The sequence below is a fragment of the Triticum aestivum genome, chromosome 7B, assembly GCF_018294505.1.
Source record: "Triticum aestivum cultivar Chinese Spring chromosome 7B, IWGSC CS RefSeq v2.1, whole genome shotgun sequence".
Taxonomy (NCBI): domain Eukaryota; kingdom Viridiplantae; phylum Streptophyta; class Magnoliopsida; order Poales; family Poaceae; genus Triticum; species Triticum aestivum.
In genome coordinates, this window is record NC_057813.1 from 404481973 (window position 1) to 404501153 (window position 19181).

Consider the following 19181-nt stretch of genomic DNA (forward strand, 5'->3'; position numbering starts at 1 on the left):
TGGGAAGCCAGTACCCATGGCTCATTTTTCGCGGTGACGTTTGCGCCCGCGGTCTTGGATTTGGCTTCGGGTATAACCATGGTGGTGAAATACCGGTCTTCTTTTATGACGTTCTTGGCCCATCTGACACGGAACATCGGGACCTTCTCTCCAGCGTAGCTCAGCTCCCAGATCTCCTCGATCCTTCCGTAGTATCTGTCCTTGTCGTTACCGGTGTAGGATTCCATCGTTACCCCGGAGTTCTGATAACCATCGCTCTTCATGTCCTTGGCCTCGGTGTAGAATGTGTAGCCGTTGATATCGTACGCCTCATAGGTCATCAGGTTGTGCTCGGCGCCCTGTGACAAGGCGAATATGAGTTGTTCTTCCGCGGAAGAATCCTCATGTAAAGGGTACGACAGAAGCTTATGCTTGAACCAACGCGTGAAACATGAGTTGTGCTCTTTGAGTGTATCTCCATCCGTCCTCTATTGGCCTCGGTCATTGTACGTCTTTTTAATAAAGGTTTTGTGCTCTACCACCCAAGGATCGACCACGTCTATGTGTTGTAGCGCGACTAGGTTTGCTCTTTCAAAGTCGGCGAGTCGACCCTCGAAGTCGACATGCATTTCGCGGCGACCCTCACGGCGACCCCATCCAGCGAGCCTGCCAAGGTGCCTGTTGACGGGCAGACCAACGGGGTTCTCGATGCCTAGATAATTCGTGCAGTAGGAGATGCACTCTTCGGTCAGAAAGCCCCTGGCTATGCTTCCTTCTGGACGTGACATGTTGCGAACGTATCCTTTGATGACACCATTCATCCTTTCGAACGGCATCATGCTGTGCAGGAACGTCGGCCCGAGTTGGATGATATCCTCCACTATATGGACCAGCAGATGCACCATAACGTCGAAGAATGCGGGCGGGAAGTACATCTCAAGCTCGCATAGTATCACCACGATCTCTTCCTGTAGCCTTCTGAGTTGCCTCACGCCAATCGACTTCCGAGAGATGACGTCGAAGAAGTTGCATAGGCCAAATAGCGTTTCACGGACGTGCGCGTCCATGATCCCACGGACGTGCACGTCCATGATCCCACGGGCAGTCTTTCCAATTTTTCAACAGCTTGTCTATTTCCTCGCCGCTCCTCGTACACGGGCGTTTTCGGGGTTCGGTTTCACCATCGAACAGATCCTTGCGTTTCCTCCACGGGTCATCGTCGTGAAGCCACCTTCGATGTCCCATGAACACGGTTTTCGAAGACCCGAGATCTCTATCTAGCTGGCGATACGTTGTGTCATCCATGCACCGTACGCATCCAGAAAATCCGTGGACTACCTGCCCCGCAAGATATCCGTAACCGAGATAGTCGTGCACCATCGTGAGCAGTGCGGCTCTCATAGGGAAATATTCTTTCTCTGCGGCGTCCCACGTATTGGCTGGCGTTTTCCACAGCGTGTCAAGCTCCTCTTTCAGCAGCCCCAGATACAGATTGATGTCGTTCCCTGGTTGTTTCGGCCCTTCAATTAGCATACTCATGTGAATGTACTTCCTCTTCATGCACAACCAGGGGGGAAGGTTGTACATCCACACAAACACAGGCCAGGTGCTATGTGTGCTTCTCTGGCTGCCAAACGGATTGACTCCATCGGTGCTCGCGCCCAGCACGATGTTCCTTGGATCGTTCCCAAATTCTGGGTATTCGAAGTTCAATGCTTGCCACTGGCTCGCATCCTTAGGGTGACTCAGCATCTTGTCTTTTTTATCTATCTCCGGATCATTTGCGTCATCTTCTCGCTTCTTCTCCTCCCTATCCGCGTGCCAACGCAGGAGCTTTGCTACCTTAGGATCCGCGAAATACCACTGCAGACGAGGAGTGATCGGAAAGTACCACACCACTTTTCGAGGAGCTTTCTTCCTCTTCTTGTATCGAGTGACACCGCACACCGGACATATTGTAGACTCCGCGTGCTCGTCCCGATAAATGATGCAATTGTTCATGCACACATGGTATTTCACGTGCGGTAAATCCAGAGGACACATGATTTTCTTCGCCTCCTCCAAACTGGTCGGGCACTTGTTCCCCTTGGGAAGACGTTCGTGCCAGAATGACATGTTCTCGTCGAAGCATGCGTCGGTCATTTTGTGTTTTACCTTCATCTCCAGGGCCATGAGCGTTACTTTCAGGCGGGTATCCTCGGGCCTGCATCCTTCATACAATGGAGTAACCGCGTCTAACTCAAGTTGATCCATCTTGGCTTTCTCTCGGGCGGCAGCTCTTGCGTTATCCGTCTGCTTGAGAAGCAGCTCTTGAATATGAGGGTCCTGCACCCTGCCCATCGATGGTCCAGCGTCGTCTGCTCCGCCGGCATCATCATCTTCATGATCATGCCCGTCGCCTGCTCCGGCATCTTCCTCATCATCATGTCCTGCATCTTCTACATGATGACTGTGTACAGCATCACAGTCGTGATCATCTCCTGGGGATTCTTCGTCTTCTCGCCCGCCCGAGCCGCGGTGGTTGTCTTGCTGCCCTTCCTCATTTCTTGCCCGGCCCGCATGGACGACTTCGTAGTCATCTTCATCACCTTGCCACCGATAGCCATCCATGAAACCACGCAACAGCAGGTGGTCCCGCACCTGCCCGGAATCCGGGTCCGCAATAAGGCTCTTCAGCTTGCATCTTCGACACGGACATCTTATCTCCGTCTCGTTCTTTTGAAGCATCTCGGCCTTCGCGGACCTCAAAAACCTATTCACGATGCCTTCGGTCATCGTGCAGACCATGGTCGCCTGCGGGGTAGAGCAAAACGATATTTTAGAACCAAACAAAAATTTGGCATGACTTTCCCTAAAAATAGGACCAAAAAGAATGCTTAATGCCAAAATTCTCGCCGAAACGGAAATGAATCAACATTCCGGCAAAATATTGGCAACTATCGCATATCAAATACCGGTACACCTCCAAACACAAACACATATGCAACACCACAAACATATGCAACACCACGAACATACATAGATCTAGCTAGGCCGTAAAAAGTGCATGTGCACATTGTTGTAAGGAGAACAACCTAAATATAGCTTCCCCCCTTACTTACCTATTAAAACAAGGTAATTTAACCACTTAATTTGAATGAATCTATGGTGGAAATGAGGTGAAAAAGAGGAGGCACCCGAGACAAGGAGGAGGTGGAGAGAATGAAGTGGGGAGAAAGTGAGTGTGTGGGTAGGAGAGGCTGTCCCAAATATCTTGTTGCTGCCCACTTACTAATGGCGCACCTCTTGCATGGTGCGCCATTAGTAGTTACAACTACTAATGGTGCACTTAAGCAGGATGCGCCCTTAGTATGTTTGGATAGGCGCACTAGTTCAAAAAAAAATTCTATACTAATGGCGCACCCACTGCCTGGTGCGCCATTAGTAGTTACAACTACTAATGGCGCACTTGGGCAGAATGCGCCATTAGTATGTTTGGATAGGCGCACTAGTTCAAAAAAAATTCTATACTAATGGCGCACCTGCTGCCTGGTGCGCCATTAGTAGTTACAACTACTAATGGCGCACTTTGCCCGGATGCGCCATTAGTATGTTTGGACAGGCGCACTAGTTAAAAATTTTTTTTGATACTAATGGCGCACCCGTAGCATGGTGCGCCATTAGTAGTTTAAACTCTAATGGCGCATCAGATTGTGGTGCGCCATTAGTATATACTAATGGCGCACCATCTTTCTGGTGCGCCATTAGTGTCAATCCCATCTATAGCCCTTTTCCTAGTAGTGAACAATTTATTCTCTGTCTTAGATGAATAATCATATCATAATAAACATGATCTAATCATATTTAGCTCAACGCAAACACCAAATAACATTTATTTAGGTTCAACACTAATCTCGAAAATATAGGGAGTGTGCGATGATGATCATATCAAACTTGGAATTATTTCCAACACACATCGTCACTTCACGCTCAACTAGTCTCTGTTTCTTCTCTAACTCATGTTTCGAGTTACTAATCTTAGCAATCAAAAAAGTATCAAATACCTAGGGGCTACTATAAATACTAGTAAGGTACACATCAATAACTAGTATATCAAATATACCCTTGTTCACTTTGCCATCCTTCTTATCCACCAAATATTCAGGGCATTTCCGCTTCCAGTGACCATTTCCTTTGCAGCAGAAGCACTCAGTTTCACGCTTTGGTCCAGCTTTGGGTTTCTTCACGGGAGTGAAAACTTGCTTGCCATTCCTCTTGAAGTTCCCTTTCTTTCCTTTTTGCATTTTTCTTGAAACTAGTGGTCTTGTCAATCATCAACACTTGATGTTTTTTCTTGATTTGCACCTTCTTCGATTTCAGCATCACGAAGAGCTTGGGAATCATTTTCGTCATCCCTTGCATACTATAGTTCATCACGAAGTTCTAGTAACTTGGTGATGGTGACTAGAGAACTCTGTAAATCACTATCTTATCTGGAAGATTAACTCCCACTTGATTCAAGCGATTGTAGTACCCAGACAATCTGAGCACATGCTCACTGCTTCAGCTATTCTCCTCCATCTTTTAGCTATAGAACTTGTTGGAGACTTCATATCTCTTAACTCGGTTATTTGCTTGAAATATTAACTTCAACTGTTGGAGCATCTCATATGGTCCATGACGTTCAAACCGTCTTTGAAGTTCCGATTCTAAGCCATTAAGCATGGTGCACTAAACTATCAAGTAGTCATCATATTGAGCTAGCCAAACGTTCATAACATATGCATCTGCTCCTGCAATAGGTCTGTCACCTAGCGGTGTATCAAGGACATAATTCTTCTGTGCTGCAATGAGGATAAACCTCAGATCACAGACCCAGTCTGCATCATTGCTACTATCATCTTTCAATTTAGTTTTTCTCTAGGAACACATATAAAAACATAGGGAAGCAACAACGCGAGCTATTGATCTAGACTAAGTTCATGATAAATTAAGGTTCAATTAATCATATTACTTAAGAACTCCCACTTTTAGATAGACATCCCTTTAGTCATCTAAATGATAACGTGATCCAAATCAACTAAACCATGTCCGATCATCACGTGAGATGGAGTAGTTTTCAATGGTGAACATCACTATGTTGATCATATCTACTATATGATTCATGCTCGACCTTTCGGTCTCCAGTGTTCCGAGGCCATATCTACATATACTAGGATCGTCAAGTTTAACCCGAGTATTCTGCATGTGCAAAACTGGTTTGCACCCGTTGTATGTGAATGTAGAGCTTATCAGACCCGATCATCACGTGGTGTCTCAGCATGAAGAACTGTAGCAACGGTGCATACTCAGGGAGAACACTTATACCTTGAAATTTAGTAAGGGGTCATCTTATATTGCTACCGCCGTACTAAGCAAAATAAGATGCATAAAAGATAAACATCACATGCAATCAAAATATGTGACATGATATGGCCATCATCATCTTGTGCTCATGATCTCCATCACCGAAGCATCGTCATGATCTCCACGTCACCGACGCGACACCTTGATCTCCATCGTAGCATCATTGTCGTCTGACCACCTATTGTTACTATGACTATCGCTACCGCTTAGTGATAAAGTAAAATAATTACATGGCGATTGCATTTCATACAATAAAGTGACAACCATATAGCTCCTGCCAGTTGCCGATAACTTTGTTACAAAACATGATCATCTCATACAACAATTTATATCACATCATGCTTGACCATATCACATCACAGCAATCCCAAAAACAAGTTAGACGTCCTCTACTTTGTTGTTGCAAGTTTTACGTGCCTGCTATGGGCTTCTAGCAAGAACCGTTCTTACCTACGCATCAAAACCACAATGATTTTTCATCAAGTGTGTTGTTTTAACCTTCAACAAGGACCAGGCGTTGCCACACTCGATTCAACTAAAGTTGAAGAAATAGACACTCACCAACCACCTATGTGCAAAGCACGTTGGTAGAACCAGTCTCGCGTAAGCGTACGCGTAATGTCGGTCTGAGCCGCTTCATCCAACAATGCCGCCGAATCAAAGTATGACATGCTGGTAAGCAGTATGACTATTATCGCCCACAACTCTTTGTGTTCTACTCGTGCATATAACATCTACGCATAAACCTGGCTCTGATACCACTACTGGGGAACACGGTAATTTCAAAAAAAATCCTACGATCATGCAAGATCTATGTATGTGATGCATAGCAATGAGAGGGGATAGTGTGTCCACGTACCCTCATAGACCGAAAGCGGAAGCGTTTAGTTAACGCGGTTGATGTAGTCGAACGTCTTCACGATCCAACCGATCCAAGCACCGAACATACGGCACCTCCGCGTTCAGCACACGTTCAGCTCGGGGACATCCCTCGTACTCTTGATCCAGTTGAGGCCGATGGAGAGTTTCGTTAACACGACGGCATGGTGACGGTGATGGTGAAGTTACCGGTGCAGGGCTTCACCTAAGCACTACGATGATATGACCGATGTGTGTAACTGTGGATGGGGGACCGCACACGGCTAAACAATGTCAACTTGTGTGTCCTAGGGTGCCCCCTCCCCACGTATATAAAGGAGGGAGGGGGGAGGTCGGTCGGCCTCTCTAGGCGCGCCAGGGGGGAGGAGTCCTCCTCCTAGTGGGAGTAGGATTCCCCCTTTCCTAGTCCCACTAGGAATAGAAGGAAGAGGGGAAAGGAGAAAGGAAAAGGGGCCCAGCCCCCTCACCCAATTCGGATTGGGCTTGGGGGGAAGGGTGCCCCCTCCTAGGTTGCCTTCTCTCCTCTCCCAATAAGGCCCATTAAGGCCCATATGCTCCCCGGGAGGGTTCCGGTAACCCTCGGTACTCCGATAAATGTCTGAACTCATCCGGAACCATTTTGATGTCCAAACATAGTCGTCCAATACATCAATCTTTATGTCTCGACCATTTCGAGACTCCTCGTCATGTCCGTGATCACATCCGGGACCCCGAACTATCTTCGGTACATCAAAATACATAAACTCATAATACCGATCATCATCGAACGTTAAGCGTGCGGACCCTACGGGTTCGAGAACTATATAGACATGACTAAGAAATGTCTCCGGTCAATAACCAATAGTGGAACCTGGATGCTCATATTGGTTCCTCCATATTCTACGAAGATCTTTATTGGTCAAACAGCATAACAACATACGTTGTTCCCTTTGTCATCGGTATGTTACTTGCCCGAGATTCGACCATCGGTATCTCAATACCTAGTTCAATCTCGTTACCGGCAAGTCTCTTTACTCGTTCTGTAATACTTCATCCCGCAACTAACTCATTAATTACAATGCTTGCAAGGCTTATAGTGATGAGTGTTACCGAGAGGGCCCAGAGATACCTCTCCGAAACACGGAGTGACAAATCCTAATCTCGATCTATGCCAACCCAACAAACACCTTCGGAGACACCTATAGAGAACCTTTATAATCACCCTTTTACGTTGTGACATTTGGTAGCACACAAACCATTCCTCTGGTATTTGGAGTTGCATAATCTCATAGTCTGAGGAACTTGTATAAGTCATGAAGAAAGTAGTAGCAATGAAACTAACACGATCATAATGCTAAGCTAACTGATGGGTCATGTCCATCACATCATTCTCCTAATGATGTGATCCCTTTCATCAAATGACAACACATGTCTATGGTTAGGAAACATAACCATCTTTGATCAACGAGCTAGTCAAGTAGAGGCATACTAGGGACTATAGGTTTTGTCTATGTATTCACACATGTACTAAGTTTCCAGTATTCTAGCATGAATAATAAACATTTATCATGAATTAAGGAATAAATAATAACTTTATTATTGCCTCTAGGGCATATTTCCTTCACTCGGGGCATGACTACGGACACTCCTCCCCAAGATACCGCAACACCGGCCGCCCGGGCGCCGGCACAAGCCGTCAGCTCTGAAGGAAATATGCTCTAGAGGCAATAATAAAGTTATTATTTATTTCCTTATATCATGATAAATGTTTATTATTCATGCTATAATTGTATTAACCGAAAACTTAGTACATGTATGAATACATAGACAAAACATAGTGTCCCTAGTATGCCTCTACTTGACTAGCTCGTTAATCAAAGATGGTTATGTTTCCTGACCATACACATGTGTTGTGATTTGATGAACAGGATCACATCATTAGGAGAATGATGTGATGGAGAAGACCTATCTGTTAGCTTAGCATTATGATCGTTACAGTTTCATTGCTACTGCTTTCTTCATGACTTATACATGTTCCTCGGACTATGAGATTATGCAACTCCCGAATACCAGACGAACACCCTGTGTGCTATCAAATGTCACAACTTAAATGGGTGATTATAAAGATGCTCTGCAGGTGTCTCCGAAGGTGTTTGTTGGGTTGGCATACATCAAGATTAAGATTTGTCACTCCGTGTTTCGAAGAGGTATCTCTGGGCCCTCTCAGTAATGCTCACACTATAAGCCTTTTAAGCAATGTGACTAATGAGTTAGTTGCGGGATGAAGTATTGCGGAACAAGTAAAGAGACTTGCCGGTAACGAGATTGAACTAGGTATGATGATACCGACGATCGAATCTCGGGCAAGTAACATACCGATGACAAAGGGAACAACATATGTTGTTATGCGGTTTGACCGATAAAGATCTTCGTAGAATATGTAGGAGCCAATATGAGCATCCAAGTTCTGCTATTGGTTATTGATCAGAGATGTGTCTCGATCATTTCTAGATAGTTCTCGAACCCGTAGGGTCCGCACGCTTAACGTTCGATGACGATTTGTATTATGAGTTATGTGTTTTGATGAGCAAAGTGTGTCCAGAGTCCCGGATGAGATCAAAGACGTGATGAGGAGTCTCAAAATGGACGGGACATAAAGATTGATATATTGGACCATGTTATTCAGACACCGGAAGTGTTTCGGGTGGTTTCGGGTAAAAACGGAGTGCTGGAGGGGTTACCGGAACCCCGGGGGGAACTAATGGGCCACCATGGGCCTTAGTGGTGAGAAAGGAGGGTCGCCAGGGCAGGCCGTGCCCCCCTATAGCAGTCCAAATTGGACAAGGGAAGGGGGGCGCCCCCTTTCCTACTCCCTCTCCCTCTCCTTCCTTCCCCCTCTCTTCCGTGTAGAGGAATCCTACTAGGACTAGTAGTCCTAGTAGGACTCCCTCTCCTTGGCGCGCCCCCTAGGGTCGGCCGGCCTCCCCCTCCCTCCTTTATATACGGGGGCAGGGGCACCCTAGAACACACATGTTTCTCTTAACCGTGTGCGGTGCCCCCCTCAACAGTTACACACCTCGATCATACCATCGAAGTGCTTAGGCGAAGCCCTGCGCTCGTAACATCATCATCACTGTCGCCACACCGTCGTGCTGACGGAACTCACCCTCGTCCTCAACTGGATCAAGAGAACGAGGGACGTCATCGAGCTGAACGTATCCTGAAAACGGAGGTGGCGTACATTCGGTACTTGGATCGGTTGGATCATGAAGATGTTTGACTACACCAACCTTGTTAACTAAATGCTTCTGCTTTTGGTCTACGAGGGTACATGGACACACTCTCCCCTCTCATTGTTATGCATCTCCTAGATAGATCTTGCGTGATCACATGAATTTTTTTGAAATTACTGTGTTCCCTAATAGTGACATCCGAGCCAGGTCTATGCGTAGATGTTTTATGCACGAGTAGAACACAAAGAGTTGTGGGCGATAATAGTCATAGTGCTTACCACCAACGTCTTACTTTGATTCGGCGGTATTGTTGGATGAAGCGGCCCGGACTGACATTACATGACCGCGTTCATGAGACTAGTTCCACCGATGTGCTTTTGCACATAGGTGGCTGGCGGGTGTCTGTTTCTCCAACTTTAGTTGAATCGAGTTTGACTACGGCCGGTCCTTGTTGAAGGTTAAAACAGCAAATTTGACGAAAAATCGCTGTTGTTTTGATGCATAGGTAAGAACGATTCTTGCTAGAAGCACGTAGCAGCCACACAAAACTTGTAGCAACAAAGTAGAGGACGTCTAACTTTTTTTTGCAGGGCTTGTTGTGATGTGATATGGTCAAGGCATGACATGATATAAATTGTTGTATGAGATGATCATGTTTTGTAACAGAGTTATCGGCAACTGGCAGGAGCCATATGGTTGTCGCTTTATTGTATGCAATGCAATCGCCATGTAATTGCTTTACTTTATCACTAAGAGGTAGCGATAGTCGTAGAAGCAATAATTGGCGAGATGGCAATGATGCTACGATGGAGATCAAGGTGTCGTGCCAGTGACGATGGAGATCATGACGATGCTTCGGTTATGGAGATCATAAGCACAAGATGATGATGGCCATATCATGTCACATATTTTTGATTGTATGTGATGTTTATATTTTATGCATCTTATTTTGCTTAGTACGGTGGTAGAATTATAAGATGATCCCTTACTAAATTTCAAAGTATAAGTGTTCTCCCTGAGTATGCACCGTTGCTATAGTTCGTCGTGCCGAGAAACCACATGATGATCGGGTGAGATAAGCTCTATGTTCACATACAACGGGTGCAAGCCAGTTTTTCACACGCAGAATACTCGGGTTAAACTTGATGAGCCTAGCATATGCAGATATGGCCTCGCAACACTGAGACCGAAAGGTCGAACGTGAATCATATAGTAGATATGATCAACATAGTGATGTTCACCATTGAAAACTAGTCCATCTCACGTGATGATCGGACATGGTTTACTTGATTTGGGTCACGTGATCATTTAGATGACTAAAGGGATGTCTATCTAAGTGGGAGTTCTTAAGTAATATGATTAATTGAACCTTAATTTATCATGAACTTAGTCCTAATAGTATTTTGCAAATTATGTTGTAGATCAATTGCTCGTGTTGTAGCTTCCCTATGTTTTTATGTTCCTGGAGAAAATTAAGTTGAAAGATGATAGTAGCAGTGATGCGGACTGGGTCCGTGATCTGAGGTTTATCCTCATTGCTGCATAGAAGAATTATGTCCTTGATGCACCGCTAGGTGAAAGACTTATTGCAGGAGCAGATGTAGACATTATGAATGTTTGGCTAGCTCAATATGATGACTACTTGATAGTTTACTACACCATGCTTTACGGCTTAGAACCAGGACTTCAAAAATGTTTTGAACGCCATGAAACATATAAGATTTTCCAAGAAGCTGAAAATGGTATTTCAGATTCATGCCCGTGTCAAGAGGTATGAGACCTCTGTTGGGGAACGTAGCAATAATTCAAAATTTTCCTATGTATCACCAAGATCAATCTAGGAGATGCTAGCAACGAGAGAGAAGGAGTGCATCTTGATACCTCTTGAAGATCGCGGAACGGAAGCGTTACAAGAACGCGGATGATGGAGTCATACTCGTGACGATTCAAATCGCGGAAGATCCGATCTAGCGTCGAACGGACGGCGCCTCCGCATGCAACACACGTACAGCCTGGGGATGTCTCCTCCTTCTTGGTCCAGCAAGGGGAGAGGAGAAGTTGAGGGAGAGCTCCGGCAGCACGACAGCGTGGTGGTGGAGCTTGTGGATTTTCTGCAGGGCTTCGCCAAGCTCTACGGAGGAGGAGGAGGTGTTGGAGTAGGGAGGGGCTGCGCCAGGGGAAGGGTATGGCAGCCCTCCCAAGGGAGAGGGGGTCGGCCCCCTTAGATCTCATCTAAGGGGGGCGGCGGCCAAGGGGGGAGCTTGCCCCCCAAGTTTGGTGGGAGGCGCCCCCACCCCCTAGTGTTTCCAACCCTAGGTGCCTTGGGCCCTTGGGGGGTGGGGGAGGGGCGCACCAGCCCACCAGGGGCTGGTTCCCACCCTTTGTTCAGCCCATTAAGTCCCCCGGGGCAGGTGGCCCCACCCGGTGGACCCTCGGACACCTTTCGGTGGTCCCGGTACAATACCGATAACCCCCAAAACTATTCCGGTGACTGAAACTGGACTTCCCATATATAAATCTTTACCTCCGGACCATTCCGAAACTCCTTGTGATGTTCGGAATCTCATCCGGGACTCCGAACAACCTTCGGTAACCACATACTATTTCCCATAACAACTCTAGCGTCACCGAACCTTAAGTGTGTAGACCCTACGGGTTTGGGAACCATGCAGACATGACTGAGACATCTCCCCGGCAAATAACCAACAACGGGATTTGGATACCCATGTTGGCTCCCACATGTTCCACGATGATCTCATCGGATGAACCATGATGTCGGGGATTCAATCAATCCCGTATACAATTCCCTTTGTCCACCAGTATGTTACTTGCGGAGATTCGATCGTCGGTATCCCAATACTTCGTTCAATCTCGTTACCAGCAAGTATCTTTACTCATTCCGTAACGCATGATCCCGTGACTAACTCCTTAGTCACATTGAGCTGATTATGATGATGCATTTCCGAGTGGGCCCAGAGATACCTCTCCGTCATATGGAGTGACAAATCCCAGTCTCGATTCGTGCCAACCCAACAGACACTTTCGGAGATACCTGCAGTGCACCTTTATAGCCACCCAGTTATGTTGTGGCGTATGGTACACCCAAAGCATTCCTACGGTATCCGGGAGTTGCACAATCTCATGGTCTAAGGAAATGATACTTGACATTAAAAAAGCTCTTAGAAAATGTACTACACGATCTTGTGCTATGCTTATGATTGGGTCTTGTCCATCACATCATTCTCCTAGTGATGTGATCCCGTTATCAACGACATACAATGTCCATGGTCAGGAAACCACAACCATCTATTAATCAACGAGCTAGTCAACTAGAGGCTTACTAGGGACATATTACGGTCTATGTATTCACACATGTATTACGGTTTCTGTTAATACAATTATACCATGAACAATAGACAATTATCATGCAAGGAAATATAATAATAACCATTTTATTATTGCCTCTAGGGCATATTTCCAACAGTCTCCCACTTGCACTAGAGTCAATAATCTAGTTACATTGTGATGAATCGAACACCCAGAGAGTTCTGGTGTTCATCATGTTTTGCTCGTGGAAGAGGTTTAGTCAACGGATCTACGACATTCAGATCCGTATGTACTCTACAAATATCTATGTCTCCATCTTGAACATTTTCATGAATGGAGTTGAAGCGACGCTTGATATGCCTGGTCTTCTTGTGAAACCTGGGCTCCTTGGCAAAGGCAATAGCTCCAGTGTTGTCACAGAAGAGAGTTATCGGCCCCAGAATAACTCCTAGGTCGGTGATGAACTCCTTTATCCAGATTGCTTCATGTGCTGCCTCCGAGACTGCCATGTACTCCGCTTCACATGTAGATCCCACCATGATGCTTTGCTTGCAACTGCACCAGCTGACTGCCCCACCATTCAAAATGTACACGTATCCGGTTTGTGACTTGGAGTCATCCGGATCTGTGTCAAAGCTAGCATCGACGTAACCCTTTACGATGAGCTCTTCATCACCTCCATAAACGAGAAACATATCCTTAGTCCTTTTTCAGGTACTTTAGGATATTCTTGACCGCTGTCCAGTGTTCCATGCCGGGATTACTTTGGTGCCTTCATACCAAACTTACGGCAAGGTTTACATCAGGTCTGGTACACAGCATGGCATACATAATAGACCCTATGGCTGAGGCATATGGGATGACACTCATCTTTTCTCTATCTTCTGCTGTGGCCGGGCATTGAGCCGTGCTCAATCTCACACCTTGCAATACAGGCAAAAACCCCTTCTTGGAATGATCCATATTGAACTTCTTCAATATCTTGTCAAGGTATGTGCTTTGTGAAAGACCAATGAGGCGTCTCGATCTATCTCTATAGATCTTGATGCCTAATATGTAAGCAGCTTCTCCAAGGTCCTTCATTGAAAAACACTTATTCAAGTAGGCCTTTACGCTTTCCAAAAGTTCTATATCATTTCCCATCAATAGTATGTCATCTACATATAATATGAGAAATGCTACATAGCTCCCACTCACTTTCTTGTAAACACATGCTTCTCCATAAGTCTGCATAAACCCAAATGCTTTGATCATTTCATTAAAGCGAATGTTCCAACTCCGAGATGCTTGCACCAGCCCATAGATGGAGCGATGGAGCTTGCACACCTTGTCAGCATTCTTAGGATCGACAAAACCTTCCGGTTGGATCATATAGAATTCTTCCTTAAGGAAACCGTTGAGGAATGCCGTTTTGACGTCCATTTTCCATATCTCATAACCATAGAATGTGGCAACTGCTAACATGATTCGGATGGACTTCAGCTTTGCTACGGGTGAGAAAGTCTCATCGTAGTCAACCCCTTGAACTTGTCGATAACCCTTAGCGACGAGCCGAGCCTTATAGACGGTCACATTACCATCCGTGGCAGTCTTCTTCTTAAAGATCCACTTATTTTCTATGGCTTGCCGATCATGGAGCAAGTCTATCAAAGGCCATACTTTGTTTTCATACATGGATCCTATCTCGGATTTCATGGCTTCAAGCCATTTGTTGGAATCCGGGCCCACCATCGCTTCTTCATAGCTTGAAGGTTCACCATTGTCTAACAACATGATTTCCAGGACAGGATTGTCGTACCACTCTCGTGCAGAATGTGCCCTTGTGGACCTACGAAGTTCGGTAGCAACTTGATCCGAAGTTTCATGACCATCATGATCAACTTCCTCTCCAGTCGGTGCAGGCACCACATAAACATCTTCCTGAGTTGCGCTACTTTCCGGTTCAAGAGGCGGTACTTCATCAAGTTCTACTTTCCTCCCACTTACTTCTTTCGAGAGAAACACTTTCTCCAGAAAGGATCCATTCTTAGCAACAAAGATCTTGACATCAGATCTGAGGTAGAAGGTATACCCAATGGTTTCCTTAGGGTATCCTATGAAGACGCATTTTTTCGACTTGGGTTCGAGCTTTTCAGGTTGAAGTGTCTTGACATAAGCATCGCATCCCCAAACTTTTAGAAACGACAGCTTAGGTTTCTTCCCAAACCATAATTCATACGGTGTCATCTCAACGGATTTAGACGGTTCCCTATTTAAAGTGAATGCGGCTGTCTCTAAAGCATAACCCCAAAATGATAGCGGTAAATTGGTAAGAGACATCATAGATCGCACCATATCCAATAGAGTGCGATTACGACATTCGGCCACACCATTATGCTGAGGTGTTCCAGGCGACGTGAGTTGTGAAACAATTCCACATTTCCTTAAGTACGTACCAAACTCGTGACTCAAATATTCTCCTCCACGATCTGATCATAAGAACTTTATTTTCCTGTCACGTTGATTCTCTACCTCACTCTAAAATTCCTTGAACTTTTCAAAGGTCTCAGACTTGTGTTTCATTAAGTAGACATACCCATATCTACTTAAGTCATCAGTGAGGGTGAGAACATAACAATAGCCACCGCAAGCCTCAACGCTCATTGGACTGCACACATCACTATGTATTATTTCCAACAAGTTGGTTGCTCGCTCCATTGTTCCAGAGAACGGAGTCTTGGTCATTTTGCCCATGAGGCATGGTTCGCACGTGTCAAATGATTCATAATCAAGAGACTCCAAAAGTCCATCTGCATGGAGTTTCTTCATGCGTTTGACACCAATGTGACCAAGGCGGGAGTGCCACAAGTATGTGGGACTATCATTATCAACCTTACATCTTTTGGTATTCACACTATGAATATGTGTAACATCACGTTCGAGATTCAGTAAAAATAAACCATTGACCAGCGGGGCATGACCATAAAACATGTCTCTCATATAAATAGAACAACCATTATTCTCGGATTTAAATGAGTATCCATCTTGCATTAAACGAGATCCAGATACAATGTTCATGCTCAAAGCTGGCACTAAATAACAATTATTGAGGTTTAAAACTAACCCCGTAGGTAAATGTAGAGGTAGCGTGCTGACGGCGATCACATCGACCTTGGAACCATTCCCGACGCGCATCGTCACCTCGTCCTTCGCCAGTCTCCGCTTAATCCGCAACTCCTGTTTTGAGTTACAAATATGAGCAACCGCACCGGTATCAAATACCCAGGAGCTACTACGAGTATTGGTAAGGTACACATCAATAACATGTATATCACATATACCTTTGGTGTTGCCGGCCTTCTTATCCGCTAAGTACTTGGGGCAGTTCCGCTTCCAGTGACCATTTCCCTTACAATAAAAGCACTGAGTCTTGGGCTTGGGTCCATTGTTTGGCTTCTCCCGGTAACTGATTTACCAGGCGCGGCAACTCCCTTGTCGTCCTTCTTGAAGTTCTTTTTACCCTTGCCTTTCTTGAAACTGGTGGTCTTATACACCATCAACACTTGATGTTCCTTTTTGATTTCGACCCCCGCTGATTTCAGCATTGAATATAGCTCAGGAATGGACTTCTCCATCCCTTGCATATTGTAGTTCATCACAAAGCTCTTGTAGCTAGGTGGGAGTGACTGGAGGATCCTGTCAATGACCGAGTCATCAGGAAGATTAACTCCCAGCTGAGACAAATGGTTGTGCAACCCAGACATTTTGAGTATATGCTCGCTGACAGAACTGTTTTCCTCCATCTTACAACTGTAGAACTTGTCGGAGACTTCATATCTCTCGACCCGGGCATGAGCTTGGAAAACCATTTTCAGCTCTTGTAACATCTCATATGCTCTGTGCTGCTCAAAACACTTTTGGAGCCCCAGTTCTAAGCTGTAAAGCATGCCACACTGAACCAGGGAGTAATCATCACTACGCAATTGCCAGGCATTCATAACGTCTTAGGTTGCTGGGAAAATGGGTGCGTTACCTAGCGGTGCTTCAAGTACATATGTTTTCTTGGCAGCTATGAGGATGATCCTCAAGTTTCGGACCCAGCCCGTATAGTTGCTACCATCGTCTTTCAGCTTGGTTTTCTCTAGGAACGCGTTAAAGTTGAGGGCAACAATAGTGTGGGCCATTTGATCTACAAGACATATTGTAAAGATATTTTAGACTATGTTCATGATAATTAAGTTCATCTAATCAAATTATTTAATGAACTCCCACTCAGATAGACATCCCTCTAGTCATCTAGGTGATACATGATCCGAGTCAACTAGGCCGTGTCCGATCATCACGTGAGACGGACTAGTCATCATCGATGAACATCTCCATGTTGATTGTATCTACTATACGACTCATGTTCGACCTTTTGGTCTCTCGTGTTCCGAGGCCATGTCTATACATGCTAGGCCCGTCAAGTCAACCTAAGTGTTTGGCATGTGTAAATCTGGCTTACACCCGTTGTATGCGAACGTTAGAATCTATCACACCCGATCATCACGTGGTGCTTCGAAACAACGAACTTCCGCAACGGTGCACAGTTAGGGGGAACACTTTCTTGAATTTTTTTAGTGAGGGATCATCTTATTTATGCTACCATCGTTCTAAGCAAATAAGATGTAAACATGACAAACATCACATGCAAATCATAAAGTGAGATGATATGGCCAATATCATCTTGCGCCTTTGATCTCCATCTTTGAGGCGCCGCATGATCACCTTCGTCACCAGCATGACACCATGATCTCCATCATCATGATCTCCATCATCGTGTCTTCATGAAGTTGTCTCGCCAACTATTACTTCTACTACTATAGCTAATAGTTAGCAATAAAGTAAAGTAATTACATGGCGTTCTCATTGACACGCAGGTCATAGAATAAATTAAGACAACTCCTATGGCTCCTGCCGGTTGTCATACTCATCGACGTGCAAGTCGTGATTCCTATTACAAGAACATGATCAATCTCATACATCACATATATCATTCATCACATCCTTTTGCCATATCACATCACATAGCATACCCTGCAAAAACAAGTTAGACGTCCTCTAATTGTTGTTGCATGTTTTACGTGGCTGCTATGGGTTTCTAGCAAGAACGTTTCTTACCTACGCAAAGGCCACAACAGTGATATGCCAATTGCTATTTACCCTTCATAAGGACCCTTTTCATCGAATTCGGTCCGACTAAAGTGGGAGAGACAGACACCCGCTAGCCACCTTATGCAACAAGTGCATGTCAGTCGGTGGAACCTGTCTCACGTAAGCGTACGTGTAAGGTCGGTCCGGGATGCTTCATCCCACAATGCTGCTGAACCAAGATAGGACTAGTAACGGTAAGCAAATTGAACAAACCATCGCCCACAACTACTTGTGTTCTACTCGTGCATAGAATCTACGCATAGACCTAGCTCATGATGCCACTGTTGGGGAATGTAGCAATAATTCAAAATTTTCCTACGTATCACCAAGATCAATCTAGGAGATGCTAGCAACAAGAGAGAGGTAGTGCATCTTCATACCTCTTGAAGATCGTGAAACGGAAGCGTTACAAGAATGCGGATTATGGAGTCGTACTCGCGGTGATTCAAATCGCGGAAGATCCGATCTAGCACTGAACGGACGGCGCCTCTGTGTTCAACACACGTACAGCCCAGGGACGTATCCTCCTTCTTGATCTAGCAAGGGGAGAGGAGAAGTTGAGGGAGAGCTTCGGCAGCACGACGGCGTGGTGGTGGAGCTTGTGGATTTTCTGCATGGCTTCGCCAAGCTATACGGAGGAGGAGGAGGTGTTGGAGGAGGGAGGGGTTGCGCCAGGGGAAGGGTATGGCAGCCCTCCCACCCCCCACTATTTATAGGGAAATGGGAGAGGGGGCCGGCCCCCTTAGATCTCATCTGGGGGGGGGGGGGGGGCGGCCAAGGGGGGAGCTTGCCCCCCAAGTTTGGTGGGAGGCGCCCCCACCCCCTAGGGTTTCCAACCCTAGGCGCCTTGGGCCCTTAGGGGGGCACATCAGCAACGGGATCTGGATACCCATGTTGGCTCCCACATGTTCCACCATGATCTCATCGGATGAACCACAATGTCGGGGATTCAATCAATCCCATATACAATTCCATTTGTCCACCGGTATGTTACTTGCCCAAGATTCGATCGTCGGTATCCCAATACCTCATTCAATCTCGTTACCAGCAAGTCTCTTTACTCGTTCCGTAACGCATGACCCCGTGACTAACTCCTTATTCACATTGAGCTCATTATGATGATGCATTACCAAGTAGGCCCAGATATACCTCTCCGTCATACGGAGTGACAAATCCCAGTCTCGATTCGTGCCAACCCAACAGACACTTTCGGAGATAACTGTAGTG